Source organism: Oryza glaberrima, chromosome 4, assembly GCF_000147395.1.
Source record: "Oryza glaberrima chromosome 4, OglaRS2, whole genome shotgun sequence".
NCBI lineage: Eukaryota > Viridiplantae > Streptophyta > Magnoliopsida > Poales > Poaceae > Oryza > Oryza glaberrima.
In genome coordinates, this window is record NC_068329.1 from 6218466 (window position 1) to 6235673 (window position 17208).

Genomic DNA, 17208 nt, shown 5'->3' on the forward strand with positions numbered 1-17208 from the left:
AGTGCATAGGGCCATTAAGGAGATGCCCACCGACAAAGCCCCAGGGCCAGATGGCTTCACTGGGATCTTCTTCAAAGTCTGCTGGGAAATCATCAAAGAAGACATTCTTCTAGTCTTAGACTCAATCTATAATCTCATATGTGCACATCTAAATCTGCTCAACTCCGCGAACATCGTCCTAATACCTAAGAAAGAAGGGGCTGAGGAGGTCGCGGACTACAGGCCAATTAGCCTCATTCACGGTATCGCCAAGATCTTCTCCAAGATGCTTGCGCTGCGGCTAAGGCCACTCATGCATACGTTGATTTCGGTCAATCAAAGTGCCTTCATAAAAGGAAGAAGCATTCATGACAACTTCCTTTTCGTAAGAAACAAGGCTAGAAGATACCACCGCTTGAAGCGAGCAATGCTGCTATTCAAGCTAGACATAACTAAGGCCTTCGATTCCGTTCGCTGGGACTACCTTCTTGCCTTGCTATAGCAAAGGGGTTTCCCAACAAGATGGAGAGATTGGTTGGGGGCTATTTTCTCAACGTCAACTTTGCAAGTACTCCTCAATGGTTCGCTAGGGCAGCGAATTAAGCATGGCAGAGGCCTTAGACAAGGGGACCCCCTTTCACCACTGATATTCATACTTGCAATTGACTCCCTGCAACGAATCCTCTCAAAGGCAACAGAGCTCGGTGCAATCTCGAAGTTGCGAGGGAGAACGACCCGTCTGAGGACCTCGATGTATGCGGACGACGCAGTCATCTTCATTAACCCCACTCGAGGCGATGTCACGGCTTTTGCAGACATCCTACATCGCTTTGGCACTGCCACAGGACTCGTCACCAACCTTCAAAAATCCCAAGTGGCGGCCATCAGATGTGACACCATTGAGTTGACGGAGGTTCTTGAGGGCGTTCCGGCGATAAGAGCAAACTTCCCCATAAAGTACTTGGGCCTCCCCTTGGTACTGGGTAGATTACGAAAGGCGGATTTGCAACCTATCTTTGACAAAATCTCAGGAAGGATAACAAACTGGACAGGGAAGAACATGGCAGCAGCTGGAAGAATCATGCTTGTCAAATCTATGCTTACGGCACAACCTATCTATCTCCTGACTGCCTTGAAAACCACGAAGGAATCCCTTGAGCAAATAGACAAGCAGCGCCGTCGCTTTCTCTGGGCCGGAACAGGAGATATCACCGGAGGAAAATGTAAAGTCAATTGGAAAAAGACGTGCTTGCCAACCAGTCAGGGAGGATTGGGAGTCCTAGATCTAGAGAAATTCACGAGGGTCTTGAGGCTGCGATGGTTATGGCACGAGTGGAAGGATCCGACCAAGCCTTGGGTGGGACTGGAAACGCCCTGCAATGAAATTGACAGGAGTCTTTTCGCCGCCTCAACAAAGATAACAATTGGAGATGGGAACATGACGCGCTTATGGGATTCCGCTTGGATCGAGGGACAAAGACCCAAAGACCTCATGCCACTGGTCTATGCGATCTCTAAAAACAGAGGGAGGTCTCTTCGAAATGGAAAGGAGGAGGACGCCTGGGTTCAGGACCTGGCTCTGGAATCACACTCGCCTATTATAGTAGAACTAGTTGAACAACTGGTTGCCCTGTGGGAAGCGGTCCGGAATGTCCACTTAGGCATTGGAGAACCGGACCAAATTACCTGGAAATTCACAAGTAGCGGACGCTACACGACCTTCTCGGCCTACCATGCGCAATGTCAAGGAACATCGAGCACAAGTTTCAACTCCTTAATCTAGAAAGCCTGGGTGCCGGGGAAATGCAAATTTCATGCTTGGCTCATTATTCAAAATAGAGTATGGACTTCAGATCGACTTGCGACAAGGGGATGGCAAAACAATGGGTGTTTGTCCTCTGCCGCTGCGAGGCTGAGACGGCGCTGCATCTCATTGCCACTTGTAGATACACTAAAAGGATATAGGGCCTCGTTGCTGGACGGGTGGGCTACCAGCAGATTGAGCCGGCTCAATGGGAGGAGGCACTGTCAGTGCAACAGTGGTGGGAGAACCTTGCAAACATGCCAAATGCTCCGAAAAAAGGGCTCCGATCACTCATAATGCTAGTTGTATGAGAAATATGGAAAGAGAGAAATCGGCGAATCTTTGACCACAAAGAGGTGGCAACAAGTTTCCTCATGTCGAGAATCAAAGAATAGGCTAACCTTTGGGCTTTAGCAGGGGTAAAGCGGCTGCGCGAGTTAATCCCGCACTTTGTATAGTGTATAGTTGCAGGCTCCAGATTTTTTTTTCTTTTGCCCCTAGGGGTTGTATTTTCTACTGCTCTATTCAATGAAAAGTCACTATAGTACTGTTTTCCGTTCAAAAAAAAAAGAGCTAACATATTATTTTGTGTGTGGATTAGAGTACATGATCTGCAATTTGAAAAGCACAGCTGTCTCAAAAGAAGTCTAGAACTCTATATCAGTTCAGTAATTAAACTTGATAATTCTTTGGTTTTTTAGATAATGGAAATGGTATATAATGATTCTTTGTTCACCAAGAGATGAATTTTTTTGAAAGGATTCACCAAGAGATGAATTAATCTGCTTTTGACAAAATCAATGAATTGGGAGCGAAAATAAAAGTAAAAAAAAAAATAACAGAAGCACGTTGGCTATGTTTTCAAGCTTCATGTAAAGTTTTAATTTAATCTAGGGATTGATGTCTTAAAAAAATGAGCCTTTGTGCTTGTAAGTCAAGAAAGGTGCAGTCAATGCAAGCTATGGAACTTATAGGTCCATCTGTAAGCAAGGTGGGTACTCAACAAAGTCCACAGGAGACACCGTACGAATGCGACCATGGTATGTACGATACCATGGTGTATTGGTGTATACACACACACGCACCTAATATAACCCCAATCAAGTCCATGCTACACTGTTAAACTATCCCAAAAAGGTGCAGTCAATGCAATCAGTACTTGAATCAGTTAATACAATATATATTTGCAGGCAGAAAGGCTAGCTAGAATGCAATATATTTGCAGGTTAGAGAAAGTACCACACTTAGAGATAGGCACGCGACAATGGATCGAGTCAACAGATAATATATAGGCACCATACGAAGAGCAGTGTGCAGGAGTGTGAATGGCGAAGACCCTTTAGGATTGCAGTGTGAAGGCACACAAACCAGTGAGTTCGATCAGGCCGGCTTCAGTGTGACAGGGTGTATATATCTAGTCCAGATCTAGATAGATGAAACTACAGTATCTAATTCTTGAACCTATTTTTGAATGAACAAACTGTTTCCTGCAGAATTTCAGACTCACAGTTAACAACCAGGTTGGTGAGATTGAAATTAAAGGAGACAGAGATGTAGACACACAGCTCGTGTACATGCATGCATGGAGGCGTTTCATCAAACACCTTGCGCCTGCGGGAGAGGAGGAGAGGAGAGGATCCAAAAGGAAGGCAACTGAAGAAGAAGTTGTAAGGTGTGGTCTGCCGTCTGCGGCGGGGCGAAATGTGTGGTGTGGGCTAAAAAATGTAGTGTAGGAAGTAAGGCCCAAGGCCCATCCGATATCGACTCGACTCTTATCTGTGTGGGCCGTCGTCGTCTTCAACCCTCCTCCTCCTCGGACTAGGACTAGGACTCGGACTCTCCCCTTCCTCCTCCTCCTCTCTACCTCTACCTCTGTGTGGGCAGCCGCAGGAGCAGGCCGGCTGGGCTGCGCTGCGCGATGGAACCGGAGAGGGAGGCATCGTCGGAGTGGGAGATGGTGTCGGGGTGCTGGGTTTCCGGGTGAAGGCGTCTTCGCGCGAGCCGGCGGCGCAGAAGGCGGCCAATGTGCTGGAGCCGGACCTGCGCTCCCACTGGTCCACCGCCACCAACACCAAGGAGTGGATCCTGCTCGAGCTCAGCGTGCGTACTAGCGACTTGTTGTTTCTTCCCCCTCTCTAACTAGGAGTCTCCTTCTCTAGCCCTGAATGAATTGCTGAATTTGCTGCTGCAGGAGCCGTGCCTCCTCTCCCACATCCGCATCTACAACAAGTCCGTCCTCGAGTGGGAGATCACTGCCGGCCTGCGCTACAACAAGCCAGATACCTTCGTCAAGGTTCGCCCGCGCTGCGAGGCTCCCAAGCGCGACATACTCTATCCTGCCAACCACACCCCTTGCCGCTACGTCCGCATCTCTTGTATGCGCGGCAACCCTATCGCCATCTTCTTCATCCAGGTAGGAGTAACTACTAGTATAACTTTTACTCTTCCTCCGGATATATTCCGAGTAATAAGTCACTCTTCTTCTTCAGCTCATTGGAATCCCTATACCTGGACTGGAACCTGACCTCCAGCCTCTAGTCAACTACCTATTGCCACATATCACTGCACACAAACAATCCTCTCAAAATATCCACCTCCAGGTTTGTTTCTTCTTCTTCTTCTTACTTCTGTCTGTGTCTTGGCAACATATAAGTTTCTTCTAATCATGCAATTTTTTTGATATTAGTTACTCAAAGACATTGCAAGCAGGCTACCACCATTTCTGCCCCAGATTGAGGTAAGCTTTCCGACTAGCATGCATCTCCCCATGTCCATGTATGGTATGTTGTGCCTTTGTTGTTTCCCTTTAATCGCCGCTGTCTATCTGAGTGCAGGCTGACCTCGCTAGTGTCACAGACACTCCAGACAGCAGTGTACACTTTTTGGCTCTGCTTGCTGGGCCATTTTATCCAATCCTCCAACTTACAAATGAAAGGTGCCAGTTCCTTGTTCAACATTCAACTGCATATCAATTATTTTTTTTATACTAAGCTCTGTGCTGTCCTAGATTATTTTTCGGACAGATTATGTGTTTGTGCAGGTTGCTGTACAGACATGTGTGCGCACACCTACATGCAAGCACTGCTATCTGAAACACCTTCTTATTTTACAGGGATTTTACTAAATCATTAATTAGCTCTGCTGATTCAGATGCTCTGAAAAGTAGTTTGGCTTCTACTCCAACGGTTTCTTCAAACTTTGAGGCATGTAGTTTTTTTCTTTCCAATGTACTTCTACCGCCTTTCTAGTTTCTGCATTGCACTATGATAATGTGAAATGTTATAGCTGATATATGCTGAAAGAGTGAAAGCTTTGATTAAATGGTGCTGTTGCACTTGCTGCTTTAGTAACACACAATTTTCATTTGTGTGAAGTGTCTGTAAGACCTAACCTTAATCTTCAGCACATTGTTTTCTCGAGAGACTACGGGAATTCATAGTGCTAACTAAGGGTATAGACACCTGGCTCCTTTAGACCTTACCTTGAACTATAGGAACAGAAGCTAATGGCAGGATGCATCCCACAGTGACATAATAAAATTAGATAGGTTTTATGGTTGGATCCAATAGACAAAAAGTCCTTCATGACTATTACTCTGTAGGCTGCAATATCTATGTAAGATTTGACTTAATGAAAACTAAGAAACACAAGTTGTTTCTTTTTTGAAACCAAAAGTAGTATCATGTAAATCATCCACATTTTCTTATATTTTACTGGAGCTTTCTGTATTCCATAAAAACCATCATGTAAACCAATAAGACAATTTGGGATGGTTGGTCAATATTATAAATTATTCCCTACATTCCAAAATATAAGGCTCAACCACCCTTAACCCAAAAACCAAGATATTATCACATCATAGTTTGGATCATCCTAATCCTATATACTTATAGTTCATCCCCACTAAGTGTAGTTAATGCTATTTCTCTCTTCTCTCATGAAGCCACATCATCTCAATTATTTCTAGCCTTTGGATGATAGATCTATGGTACACATAGTCTCTTCTTTCTTCTCTCATAAAACCATGCAATCTCAATTTTTAGGCTCAAAATTCATAAGTATCAATTACATAAAATATGTTCACCTTGCACTATATTGGAACCATTTTTAGGAGGTCATTTTGTTTTGGTTATAAAATATATTGTGGCTTATTTGTACATATTATACAACTTAATTTCCCACAGAAAGACGGCGGGGTATTTATCTAGTAAATATCATGCATGCACCCAACAGAATTAAAGATCTTGAGTATGGAGGATTTAAAAAATAATAATTTAGTGGGAAAGAAGTGCTAGTTAATAGCATGCATTCATTCCTTATATTATGAAACATCTCGAAAAAGTAGTTGCGCCTTATATTATGGAATGGAGGGAGTAGTAAATTATTACTACCTCCATCCCAAAATATAACAACTTCTGGTTATGTATCTTGGGACAGAGGGAGTAGTTATCACCTACTTCCTCCATTTCATATTATAAATCATTTTGGGTTTGTCCTAAGTCAAACCTCTTTTGTGACCAAGCTTATAAGAAAATATAGCAACATTTCCACAAAATAAATATACTACAAAAATATATTTAATGGTGAATTTAATGAAACTAATTTGGTGCTTTAGATGTTAGTACACTTCACTATAAACTTGGTCAAACTTGAAGAGGTTTGACTGGACAAAACCGAAGTGACATATAATATGAAACCGAGGGAGTATTTAGGATTTATGCGTTTTTCATATGGGCATTTATCTTAATTGCTCCTTTCAGTTTCTGAATTCTTTGATTCCCTCCAGGCACAACCTAGGAGATCACGGAGTCCATCTTCTGTTCAGCCTGCTTGTTTTCTGGCATTTCGATCTGAAACAGCCGTACTGCTCTTAAGGAAAGCACACAGAGACAGAGCCCTTGGAATTGTTTGCCTGAAAGTAGGTTCTTTGATGTCCTTTTCCTTTCTTATTGATTACAAACTCTTCCCCTCAGAGGGTTTTCATGACATGTATTTATTTTGAAATTAGGCATCAAAGGTCCTGCAAGAACTTCTGGAGCCCGATCCATTGTTAGATGATGCTTCTGACCAAGTACTTTGTACAGACTACTCTAGTTTGTTTGGAGATGAATTTAGCTTATCGGAGAATCGCTTTGATGCCTCTATTCTGAACATTTTGGATATTGCTGCTGTTGAAGAAGGCATTCTTCATATACTATATGCAGCTTCATCACAGGTTCTGTCTGAACTCTGAAGTTGTATCTTTGTATATTATTTCAGTTCCTCTGCATTTACTTTCTGTTTTTTTTTCTAGAACACCTTTATAACCTTTTTGGTTTCAATTGTAGCCTCTGTTATGTTGCAAGCTTGCTGAGAAAGGTTCAGACATGTGGTCTGTCTTACCACTTGTTCAAGCTCTGCTTCCAGGTATTAAGTGGAACATATACACTTGTGCTTTATATTTTTTACTTTTTGATCCAAATGGCCAAAAAAAATGTGAATAGATAGAACATTTGTTACCAAATAATGTACATATTCCCCCATGCTCATTCATATCTTATCCTATATATACCAAGTGATGACAGGCCTCTGCCAACTGGTGTAACATAATGACACCTTTGTTTTTGTGGATTTTCTGGGATTTATCCTTTGGCCTCTCTGTTGGCATGGGCCTAAGGCTTTGGGATGATTGTAATTAACTGCCTAACTTCACCCATTCGTTGAGTTAGAGAACGGGAATTCCTGCAGTTGCATAAGCGTACAACACAGATGGCTTTGTTGACTGGTGTCACTGATAGTATGCTTTTTCTCTCTCGTGTTCCTGTAGCACTTCGTCCTCCACTTAGCCCTGGTTCTACTGAACAGATTGATGGTTGTCTTAGCCAATGGAATCATCCAAATGTTCATAAAGCTCTCTCTCAGGTACCTGAATTGGCACTATTTTATTAGCTTTGTCATGCATCACGGACATCACTTAATATTCCTCAAGTTAACTGTTTCTGCAGATTGCTACAATGTCAATGTCATCATCAGTTCTTCATCCTCTTCTCAGAGCCTGTGCTGGTTAACTTTCATCCTACCTGTCATCACATGTTTGTTACATAACTCTCTCCTACAAAAATATCCCATTTCTTCTGAAAATTAGTGATGTCTCTTATTTTCATTGTTAGGCAAAAGCAGCCTGTGTTTTGCTTGACTTATGCAGGGGACCATTATCACCATGGGTACCCATGATCACAGCAAAGGTTTCTTTTTATGATTTTTCCCCACACTTATTTCTACAATCCATATCTTTTTCACAACCTTGTATACTCTTTAAACAGGTAGACCTTGCCATTGAACTTCTGGAGGATCTCCTGGGTATTATCCAGGTATGTACAAGTTAAAAAAAAACCTTAGCATGGCATAATTTATGTTAACCTTTGATGCATGTAATCTGGCATATTTCTATATTGAGTAAGTTGCCCACGCATTATAAGAACACTTGGCTGGCTAGAGTTTTATTTTGCATGTCGCTGAAGATATGTGTGGTATGTAATCTGGATCCTCTTGGACAAAAGTACACAGCGAAGTCAGGTCTGGATGCACCACCATACTCTGCTATTGGAATATCAATCAAGTGATCAATCAACTACCTGTAGTGCTCTTCCCTAAGCTCAGCAATTCTATTCCTGTTGTGTGTTTCTAGTAAGATTTTTTAGTGGATAGTCACCTTCTTGTCGTATGCACAATTGTGCATATCTTCTGTGTATCCTGGAGTGGACAGCAGCATAGATGATAGATGGCACATGCAGAAGTGTCTGTATCATCATGGCAGAGTGCATGGCAATGGACCATGTCCGTCGAGTGTGCTGACCCTGCATCTTGAGCATAACAAATCCCAGGTAGAAACGTGAGCGATGTGAAAACATCGAAAAAGTCCGGATAATATTTTTGCAAATCCGAAGTTGACACGTGCTAGCGTTGACATGGGCCTCCTAGGTATCAACCAATGTTATCTGCTGATGTGGAAAAAATCATGCGTGGCATGCTCTATGATAAAAACACGCTACCTGACCAGTCTTTTTCACCTGGAGGCTCATTTTCAAATTCTTGCACCAGATTCTACCCATCTGCCAAGTTATTAGAGCATACATAATTTACTCTTCTGTATCTTACCATACTTCTATAGGATTGACACTTTTGTACCAATAACTAATAAATAAAGAAATCAATTCTTCAATTTATTTATTTTTTATTTTGGGTTGACTCTTGAAGGCATTTAAATATACGATGTGTGAAGGTGGTATGACAATATTGGTCATGTTTTCTCACTACAAAAGGAGTATTTTACCATGACTATGCGCCTTTCCTTTTTGCCATCCTAAGTTAATATAGATGATTTGCTTTGTTACCCCAAATTTATGTGGGATCAAATGGTTTTGTTTCTTTTAATGTTTTTCAGGGAGTTGGTCAATCTCTTACTCGTTCTCGTGCAGCACTGAAGTATATTGCATTGGCCATATCTGGCCATATGGATGATGTTCTCACAGAATATAAAGTACATTCATTTTTCCTCCTGAAAGTGAGCTTTTCCTTGGTGATTGGTTTGTTTTACAGACTCCTTAACTTGTATTATGTAAATTTACCTACTCTCAGGACGTCAAACATAAGTTACTTTTCATTCTGGAGATGCTAGATCCTTTTATTGATCCTTCTGTAAGTGTCATGACAGATGCAATGGCATTTGGTGATGTGTCTGTTGTGCATTTGGAGAAGCAAGCAAGCGCTTGCAATATTTCGTTAAATATTATCCGTACAGCAGTGAAGAGGCCTGCTGTTCTCCCTTCTTTAGAACTTGAATGGCGTCGTGGTGCTGTTGCCACAAGGTTGGTGAACTCTATATGTTTACATGCTTATCATAAATTTGCCATTAAGATTGATCTGAACTTGTCATGGTTGATGAGAACCAGAATAGTACTGTCATTATTTAATTGTGACTTCCTCTGGTCACAAAATTCTCCATTGGAAGCATGCAATTGAACTTCATCATTGCAGAAAAAAAGAATACCTTGGAGGAACTAGTTTTGCCTTTAGCTAATAAGAAAGATATGCACCCAAGTTTGAACCAAAGAGGACTTGGGATGTATCATAGAACCTGGTAAACCGTGTGACTTTAGCATGCACATATGATTGACGGCTTAAACATTAAAGCATTTCTCTAGCTCAGACCTACTTTGTATGCTGGTAAAAACATGCTAAATCTAGATTTGATTTGCAGTGTTATTCTCTCTACCTTGGATCCGCATATGCCACTCCCTCCTGACATAGACCTCTGCAAAAGTTCAATGCCTGAGATTGATCAAATATCTCTGATAGTTCCAAACTGTCCACCGCACTCCTGCAGTGCTGAAGATGCTGATGGGCGTGATACATCTGAAACAACTCCCAGGGCAGATATTCTTGAACAGTGCAATTCTTTATTTGCTCCAGAAGAATTAGAGCAATCTGAGTTGACAAAGACTTTGGAAGAAAAAAAGCATGAGAAAATAAGTACAGATTTGGACCAGGACTTCCCAGAGGACACAAAAAGTAATGGAAAATTACCAGCTGGCCTTTTTCAGTTAGATAATATTTTTGCTACTGATTACTATGATGCACATGCTGATTATCTGCAGCTGGTGAACTATCAGGACTGTGAATTAAGAGCTCTAGAATTTCAGCGCTTAGCACTGAATCTATGCACACAACAAGAACCTACAGTTGAGGGGCATAATGCTGGAATAGATGCTTTTCTGTTAGCTGCTGAATGCTATGTTAATCCACTCTTTCTCTTGGATTTCCATTCTAATTCGGAGTCTTTGGATGAAATTGAACGTATTCATGCAGAATTGATCCAAGGAAATTGTTTCTCTGAGGCGAAACATCTGCGTGCTAAAGATATTGATCTCATGAAAATTTATAATTTGGAGAATAAACGAGATAAAGCGGTCCTGGATTTACTCATGCAAGCTGCAAGATATGATTTTGAATACCAGGGAAAGATACCTGATGGGAAACCTTTTCCAGATGATGTTGAAGATGGCAAGCAATATATAGAAATTTCACCAGAGGCTAGACACCTTGCTGATGCTGTAACTTTGGTCAGAAAGAACCAGGCTATGCTTTGTCACTTTATCATGAAACAATTTGAAAAGAAAGGACACTCTCCTAACGAAATTCTCCTCCAGAGCTTGTTGTTCTTGTTGCACTCAGCAACTGCTCTATTTTGTCCACCAGAGAATGTGATCGATATCATATTGAAATCCGCCGAAGATCTCAATGGAAAACTTGTATGTCTTTACAATTCCGTTAATGCAAGGAATAATAAATTGGATAGAATAAAACTACATTATCTACGAAGACGTTGGGCACTGCTCCAGAAGCTGGTTCTTGCTTCGTCTGGCAGTGATAATACTAGAGAACTTGTCAGCATTAAAAGAGATGGTTTCCGTTTTAAAAGTCTGGTTCCTCCATCAGCATGGATACATAAGATATCAGATTTTTCCAGGTCTTTTAGTCCACTACCTCGATTTTTTGGATGGATGGCAGTGTCCCGTTATGCCAAGGAATATTTAAATGAGCAGCTATTTCTTGCCTCTGACTTCTCACAGCTTACATCTTTGCTGTCAATTTTCACCGATGAACTTTCTTTGATGGGTGGTGTTACTACTCAGAAGGCCAAGTCTGCTAAAATTGAACAATCTGGTTGCAATAACTATGTGCTTCTTAAGAAGGAACCTTTGCTGTCAGACCAACCAAGCATGAGATTGTTTCAGATTTTACTTCCTGAACTGCATTTCTTCTTTCCGAGTATGAGCAAAAAGTTTGATGCATTTGGCCAAAGCATTTTGGAAGCTGTTGGGTTACAATTAAAATGTCTCCCAAAAAGTGCAGTGCATGATGTTCTTTGTTGGTTTTCAGAAATGTGCCTGTGGCCTTATCTTGGAAATATTAGGGAGCATCTTGCATTTGCAAACGGAGTTAATAGTTTAAAAGGAAACATTGCAGCTAAGGCAAAGGCTGTTGTTTTCTACCTACTTGAGTCAATTGTCGCTGAGCACTTGGAAGTTATTGTTCCTGAAATGCCACGGATGGTGCACATTCTTGTGTCACTTTGTAGAGCTTCTTACACTGATGTAGCTTTCCTTGATTCTGTGCTGTGCCTAATGAAGCCAATGATCTCACACTTCTTAAGGAAGAGTACTGATAATGGAAATGTATCAGGTGATATTACTGAATGCAGTGATTTTGAGTTACTGTTTTGAAGAGTTATTTGAAACAATCCAGTTTGGTAAACAATCAGAGGATACACCTGGCAATAAGAACCAGGTGCCCTTTCTCATATTCATTCTGGGTTCGCTATTTCCTGATCTGTCCTTTAAGAGGAGGATTGAGATATTAGGCTCATTATTAGTATGGGTAGACTTCGGCAGTTCTGATCCATCATCATTGTTGTGTAGTTATCTACAAGGCTTTCAGGCATTTATTGATGGTTGTGAAACTATACTAGTTCAGAATATTGAATTATTTGGTATGCATGTCCTTTCTGAGAGAAACCAGTCTACAGAGTTTGCTAACTCCGCAAGTCCAGATGACACCATGGATAACAAGAAAGCACAGGCCAGTGTAGCACAGGTACAGAGGAGGTCCACAGAATATCATGAGAATGGTGAAAATTCTAAGGGAGTTGATTCCCCACATACTGTTTGTATTAAAGAATTTTGTGGTGCCCTGGAGAGGTTAGTGTCAAACCTTGCACCATCTATTGAGGGCAGTTGGAAATGGCACCTTCAGTTGGTCTCTAGGTTATCTTTATCGATTGCAAAATGTTTGCTGTATGCAAAATGCCTAAAGTCTATTGCCGAAGGAGGTATGATCTATAGTAGCATCAAACAAGAGGTTGGTACTGAAATATCCACTGATCTTTCCCAAAAACACTAGGAGAGTGCTCTCCAAGGTCTCGCAGAAACCATTTTAGTAAATCAGAAGAAGCAGTGCTGGCAGGTGGCATCAGTTATGCTCGATTATATGATTAAGCTTCCAAATATTCTTGCTTGGGATAATGTTCTTAATGTCATGTCTTCTGCAATGAAACACCTCTGCTCTCATGCACCCAGGATATCTTGGAGGCTTCAGACAGAGAAATGGTTATCAATATTGGTTTCTTATGGAATTGAAGGCCTTAAGAACAGTGAGAATTCATTGATTGATCTTTTCTGCACATTGTTGAGTCATGCTGAACCAGAACAGCGCTCTGTTGCATTGCAGCAACTTGGGAGGATTATTATGAGTACAACTAAAGTTGATTCTGAATATACTACTTATAAGCAAAATTCACTCTCATCTGGTTCAACAGTAACATCCCTTTTGGTTACTCATACCTGGGACCGAGTAGCAGCATTGGCTTTCTATGATTCTTCTATGTTATTAAGGAAGCATGCATTGGCTTTGCTTACTGAATACATTCCATTTGTTGATAGAAATCATCTACAGTCCTTTCTTGGATCCAGTAACAGCATCCTTAATGGTGCGGAACAATTTTCTTATGCAATAGAACAGGGGTATTTGACACGAATGTCTTTGCTGTTGCTTTCAAGGGCGCGTCTCTATTCTGCTCCTGAAGATATTGCTTTAATACCTGAATGTGTTTGGAGAAAACTGGAAAATATGCAAACATCAATACCTGGTAAATTTATGCTCCTTAACAATCTGCACTTTCTTTTTTGCATAAACACATGTAAATTATGTTGTACATCCTTTCAAGATCAATAACTACCAATTAACCATGCATCTAACTTTTTTATGTCTTACTTGGATGCTTTGGTGATATGGAGAAAGATCTCTGCCGAGCACTGTGTCAACTAAGAAGTGAATCTGATGCTAAAACTGTAGTGCTCTCTCTCTCTCTCTCTCTCTCATACCTAAAAGTTATTTTAATATCTTAAAAATCAGTTCTGTGGTTGAGTTGATACCATAGCACGACAAAGGGAAGTAGCTTCAGTAGAATTTTGTACATGTCTCTAATACTGATTACTGATTGCATACCTGTTCCCTTAGGTCGTAAAAGAACTTCTCACGGAATCTACTGCGAAACCAGTCGAAACTGATTTTAAGGGCATCCGTGAATCGATTCTCCAGGTCATATTCTTCAGGGCACTCTATTGTTGGCTATCTTTCTTCTTTCTTGCTTGATCCTCTGCCTTCAAACATCACTGCTTATAGTTCAAAAACTCAAACTAGGTTGTCAGTGCTGACTGCTGACTGTGCTTGCACAGTTAAACTGTACAACATAAATGACAATACTTGCAAATTAGCTAACTAGTTCTCCTAATTGAGCCAAATGAGCATCTATTTTTAGAATTTGATAATGACAGGATCAGTGCAATTACTTTGCCCAAATGAATAATTCTTGATGACAACTATTATTGTTGTGGATTTTTTATTCGTCATGCAATCAATAGGCACAACTGGTCCACTGCAGTGTGCTTGTATTATAGTTTCTTTGTTCAAAAGGTTATTATCTCTATACCAGAAGATGCTGTAAATTATATTTCCTGATCTTGTCAGTGCTGGTCTATCTCGATTCATGATTCTCTCTTTTATAGGTGCTGTCCTCTTTGAGTTCTGTTGAATCATACTTTGAGTTCTTCTCAACAAGATCTGATCAGGAATATCAGGTTAGAAATGCAACAAGGGCTTTCCTTTTGGGCCTTTGTTTTGAACACCTTATACTGACACTTGGTTAATCATAACATTAAGGAACTTGAAGAAGCAGAGATCGAATTGGAGATTGTTAAAAATGAGAAAGCACGTCACAGCTTTATTGTACATCCCCAGGACACCATGATTCCGGACATGTCATCATGTAAGACTAACGACTTTTAAGGCATCCTTTCATTAACGATGTACTTTTGATGTGTTATGATATTATTCTATTTCCAGACTATAAGGATGGTAATGAGGTTAATAAGCAGCTCCAGCAAATTCAGGAAGATATACGGTCCTTGTAAGTCCTGAACTCCTGATTTGTTTCAACTGAACTATTTTTCTGTCATGGTAATAGACCAGCCCTGCCAAGCCCTTTAGGGGGCTATGGCCTATGGGCAATAATATATGGTCCTGCCCAGTCAGCATGTCATGCGCTCATGCCTGGCTTTTGATCGTTCCTTTTGGGTATGATGAGTCTCAAGTGGTTGGATATTGGTTCAATTGTTCAACGTCTAAAAATGCTGATAAGAGAAGAAACCAGCCTACTAATGAGTAAATAGGCTCAATTTGTCCCATAGAGTATATTTTCATGAAAATAGAAAGTACATTACTTTCCTATATTATACTTCATTTGGATTTTTTTTTTAAAAAAATAACTATACATGTTGTAGACCACTAAAAAGCTAAAAAAAATAACACCTGTGATTTTCTCCAGGAGGCACGGATTGTCTGCTAAGGTGAACTAAAGTTCTAATACATGTTTGCTTTCTGGATTTTTTTTTTGGAATTGCTCGATAAGCTTCTATATAATACTGCCTTAGCTCTAGTTCCTTGTAAAATTCTTTATTATCTTTGTGAAATGTCCTTTTTTTCACCAATTTGAATTCTAGAAGAATTTCAAATTTAGTGCTAGTCTTATTTATAGACTTATAGTTTGTGTTCTTCTTCAATAGGGAAAGGTCCAAACTCAGGGAGGAAATTATAGCACGCAGACAAAAGAAGCTGCTTATCCGACATACTCGTGAAAAATACTTGGAGGAGACTAGTTCAAGGGAAATGGAGCTTTTGCAAGAACTTGACAGGTTTAGAGTTGTTGCCTTTGTCATTTAGCATGTCAGAAACAATATAAATGTTCCTATCCCTATTTCTTTGTTGTGTTATATGTATAGGGAAAGGGCTCATGAGATGGAACGTGAAATCGAAAGACAGCGACAACTGGATCTTGAGCGCGTTAAGTCTATGGAACTGCAATTTAACCTCGATATGGAAAGAGAAAAACAAACTCAGGTGCCAGAATAGTTTACTCTTATGCACATATTTTTAGACGAACAAGAATCTTTGTATTTCTCTTTGCACTCTGTGCTTAGTATATGACTATGGGCCTGTTCAGATTGTAGCAAAAATAAACTTTACCAAATTTTGGCGATGCCAATACTTTGGCAATTTGGCAATATTGCCAAGTTTTTGTAGGATTTCTTATGTATTTACTAGAGCTTGGTAAAAAAAACTAAATGGATGCACATATTTTGCAGCTTTAAAAAAATTGGTATGGTTTGAAATGGCATCAATCTGAACAACCCCTATATGTATATGTGTTCCTATGTTGTGGTGGGTGGGTTCACTTCATATTGATAGCGCATGTTTATTTGATGTTTCGCCACATCCTTTGTGGCTAGTAATTTAGGGTGAAGTATCGTAGGTTTTGACGATACTCAACATTTTGCATGAATTTGATATTTCTTGCCATGTCATATACTGATTGCTTTTGTAGAGAGAGCTTCAACGAGAATTGGATCAAGTTGAGTTGGGGCGGTCATCAAGGCGGGAGTTTTCAGCCAATACTAACAGGTGTGTTATGCTGGTAGGCGGTTGCCTCCCTCATTGTCTCACCATACTGCTTCTGATGAAACTTCACTTGACCTGTTTGTTACCCTTGCCATGTGTGTGATGTGATGGGTGTTTTTGCAGCCGGTCTAGGGAGAGATACCGTGAAAGGGATAACGGTAGGGGACAGCAGGAAGGAAGGAGCCGAGGTGGAGGAGGGGTGGAGGCCGGTGGGTCTGCGACAAGATCATTTTCAGGCAACCTTCCCACAATACTGCAGCAACCTCGAGAGCGTACTACGAGTGACGAGCGTACTAGCACAGGAGGAAATTATTATGAGGAGAATGCTGAGGGAAGTGGTGACGCCAGCAGCGTCGGAGATCCAGAATCAGCGGCGGCTTTGGAAGCTGGCACGAGGCATACTCCTTCTCGGGGCAGCAAGTCGTCGTCCTCAACCTCAACCTCAACCTCAAGGCAGGTTGTAGTAGAACGCAGGGAGCGTCGAGAAGGGAAATGGGAGAGGAAGCATTCTTGAGCAGGTTGTGGTCAAATTGGCTGCCAGTACGAACGAACTGTATCGATTATCTCCTGGTTGCCCTGTACTGTACTTTTCTCTATTATGTATGTGTACGCGGAGCGGCTAATGAAAATGGCTATTTCGATCGGTGGCTTCGGTGTTCTTTTTCATCGCTCGTTCTCTTCACGGATATTTGTCGAACCGATAAACGGTGTCTTTTATTTACTAGGAATATGCCCGTGCTAAACGCTACGGTGCAATTCTATTGTCTTTAGTAACTTGAAATTTCATTTTAGCAAAAAAAAATTATATGATCTATGTCATTAAGCTTTAGTTCAATTTATGTCGTACATCAAATATATTCCACACAAAGTTC

The 17208-nt window shown here is 40.9% G+C and overlaps 1 protein-coding gene and 1 pseudogene across 1 annotated transcript in view; both read left to right on the forward strand.

Moving 5' to 3' along the window:
• LOC127771118 (pentatricopeptide repeat-containing protein At5g16860-like) overlaps window positions 1-17208 on the forward strand; it is a 65212-nt gene that overhangs the window by 37394 nt on the left and 10610 nt on the right. The window lies entirely within an intron of this gene.
• On the forward strand, window positions 3620-16999 carry LOC127771117 (uncharacterized; annotated as a pseudogene).